This window comes from Triplophysa rosa, linkage group LG10 (assembly GCF_024868665.1).
Source record: "Triplophysa rosa linkage group LG10, Trosa_1v2, whole genome shotgun sequence".
Taxonomy (NCBI): Eukaryota; Metazoa; Chordata; class Actinopteri; order Cypriniformes; family Nemacheilidae; genus Triplophysa; species Triplophysa rosa.
The window spans coordinates 4,340,384-4,344,048 of record NC_079899.1 but is presented as its reverse complement, the minus strand read 5'-3'; positions in this window follow the sequence as shown (position 1 = coordinate 4,344,048).

Genomic DNA, 3,665 nt, shown 5'->3' with positions numbered 1-3,665 from the left:
GATTTTAAATAATGAAGCGTATGTTGAAAAGATAAAAGAAATCATAGAAAAGGAAAAGGAAAATGGAATGTATGAAGAGGATAAGAGAATATGGTGGGAGAACGTAAAATTTCTAATAAAAAAATTCTCCATTGATTACTGTAGATTAATACAGAAAAGTAAAAGGTACAAAGAAAGAGAAATTAAAGAAAGTTTGGAAATGGAATTGAAGAAAGACAAAAAAGATATGGAAAAAATAAAAGAAATGGAAGGAAAACTAAAAGAGATAGAAGAAAAAAAATATGAGGGGGCGAGGCTTAGAAGCAAAGCAAAATATGTGGTGGAAGGAGAAAAATGCGCTAAATTCTTTTTCGATCTGGAAAAGCAGAAAGGGAAAGCTGAAACGATAAAAGAAATAAGGGGGGGAAATGCAGAAATTGTAGAAGGGAATGAAAAGATTTTAGAAGAAATAAGGTATTTTTATGAAGATCTGTTTAGTGCTAGGGGTGTGGAAGAGAAAGAAAAAGAGAAACTGTTAAATCAGATCAAAACAAAAGTAAGTGAGGAAGATAAAGAAGAGTGTGAACAAGAAATCAGAGAAGAGGAGATTGAAAGAGCAATAGAAGAATTGAATAAAAAGAAAATTCCAGGAATAGATGGTTTGGGAACAGAATTTTATATATGTTTTAAAGGAGTTTTAATCAAGATTTTAAATGGAGTTTTTAAAGAGATTTTTGAAAAGGGAGAAATTTGTCACGGTTCTCGTGGCTGAAGAACCCAAGCGCAGGCAGGCAGTGAAGGGGTTAAACAAGATATATTTATTACTTACAAAAACACAAACTAAACACCCTCGATGGGGGAAAAACGAAACTAAGAAGTATATATACACAAAACAAAAGACTTCCCACGTGGGGGTAAAACGTAAAACCAAAAAGAAGCAAAAACCTAACTCAAAAACTCGACCAAACATCTCACAAAAAACACGACAGGGTAAACAAGGTAAACACACAAAACTCACACATCAAGGACAAGGCAGAGACCAGGAACCAGGGTAACACCACAAACACAACGCATACACAACGTAGTACACTCACATACATACAATCCACGAACACAAGACAAAGAAACAAGAGGGTATTAATAGGGATTGACAAACGAGGGATAACGACATGGGGCAGGTGTGGGTAATCAAACACTCAGGGAAAGATAACGAGGAAACGAGAGGAATGGGGCCAATGACAAGACACTGGAGAGAACGTATATTATAGCCAAACGGACAATAATATGTTTCTCTCCACACATAACCAAAGACTTTGTCATGGCTCTGCTACAGGACCAAGAAAAACATGACTAAGGAAGCAGAGCCATGACAGAAGCCCCCCCTTTAATGAGCACCTCCAGGTGCTCACCAAGGGGTAGACGGACAAGACAAGGCAGACCGAGACAAAGACAAGACCAGACAAAACATGGAGAACAGAATCAGTGGCAAACAAGACAAAATGACAATGGGGTTGGGGTGCGACAATAAAAATAACAAACATGGGAGGGGGGGAGGGACCAAACAAGGGCCCATAAGGGGCAGTCCATAGGGGTGGGGAAAAGTCCCAGTCCCCGGCTGCGCTCGAGGGCGCGGAGTCCTGGGGGACTTAGGGGGAGTCCTCGGGGGAACAGTCCTTGGCCCTGGGAGTTTCCCAGGGGCCAGCTGGACATGGCTTGACGCCGGCTGGAAGGCCGGCTGGACATGGCTTGACGCCGGCTGGAAGGCCGGCTGGACATGGCTTGACGCCGGCTGGAAGGCCGGCTGGACATGGCTTGACGCCGGCTGGAAGGGCCGGCTGGACAGGGCTTGACGCCGGCTGGAAGGCCGGCTGGACAGGGCTTGACGCCGGCTGGAAGGCCGGCTGGACAGGGCTTGATGCCGGCTGGAAGGCCGGCTGGACAGGGCTTGACGCCGGCTGAATGGCCGGCTGGGACGCCGGCTGGATCACCGGAGTGGACGACGGCTGGATCACCGGACTGGACGCCGGCTGGATCACCGGACTGGACGCCGGCTGGATCACCGGACTGGACGCCGGCTGGATCACCGGACTGGACGCCGGCTGGATCACCGGACTGGACGCCGGCTGGATCACCGGACTGGACGCCGGCTGGATCACCGGACTGGACACAAGACTAGACACAAGACTGGACACAAAACTAGACACAAGACTGGACACCGGACTGGACGCCAGTTGCACCGGACTGGATGCCGGCTGCACCGGACTGGATGACGGCTGCACCGGACTGGACGCCGGCTGGACCACCGGACTGGATGCCGGCTGCACCGGACTGGATGCCGGCTGCACCGGAGTGGATGCCGGCTGCACCGGACTGGATGCTGGCTCGACCACCGGCTGGGACGCCGGCTCGACCGCCGGTTGAGACGCCGGCAGGACCTCCGGTTGCACCGGACTGGACGCCGGCTGCACCGGAGTGTTTGCTGATGTTATTTTAAATAAGATTGGAATGGAACAAAGCGCTTTGTGTAAAGTGTGCCAAGAAAAGAAAGAATGGATTTTACATATGTTTTTATATTGTAAAGAACTGGAAGGTTTTTTGGAAAAATGCAAATGTGTGGTTAAGGATCTGACTGAGGAGTGGGATGAAAATGTAATGGAATGGGATAGAGTGGTGATGTTTGGTTGGGAAAAGAAGTGTGAAAACAAAAAGTTTATAAATCTGTGGATAATGTTAATGAAAAGTGCAATCTGGGAAAGAAGAATTGTAGCTAAAAAGGAAAAAATTGTGTTGGATGTCTGGATTGTGTTGAAAAGGAAAACAGAATTGTACATGAAAAGACTGTATGTGTATTTTAAATGGAAACAAATGTTGAATGACTTTTATCATGTTTTTACAGAACAAGTATATTGTGTTTTAAAGGCTTTTATGTGGAAATTGCCAGAGAAAGAGATCTGATTTTAGTTTGTTTTGTCAGATTTTGTTTTCAGTTTTTTGTTTTTTTGTGATTTTTAATGTAAATATTATGTATGTTATATTTTAAATAAATAATAAAAATATGCACGCCCGCTCTCGTCTGATCTCGGAAGTCAAGGAGGGTCGGGCCTGGTCAGTACTTGGATGGGAGACTGCCTGGGAATGTCAGGTGCTGTAAGCTTTAGTGCTTGAATAAAAAAAATGCGCTGCGTTCAGGTCGCAGTCTCCTCTGGAGGCGTGGGTTCGAATCCCACTTCTCACATTGCTTTGCACACGCTGGAGCCTCCTGGTGCTCAAGTGATTGGCCTTACACGGAATCGGTCCATCGCTGAATTTCTGTCAGACAGTGTAAGGCACAGGTGGCAAACACAGTTCCTGGAGAGCCTGTCTCCAGCAGAGTCTAGCTCCAACCACAGCTGCCTTGAAATTGCTAGTAATCCTCTGAAGGGTTTGATGAGCAGTGAGCGTGCATTCTGTACGCCTTTGCCGAGTGTCGATTTACATTCGTCTTGTTCTGTTTTCCTGTGCACGGCAATTCGGAGGGCGCTGTGAGGGTGGGTCAGTGGCGCAATGGATAACGTGTCTGACTACGGATTAGAAGATTCTAGTTTCTTCTAGTGGCTGGCTCGTTGTGCCTCAGCTCCTTTGCGTGCCATGGGGCGTCCTCTGACCTGCGCCAAAAATAGCTCAGTCGGCAGGAGCAGCTAACCAGG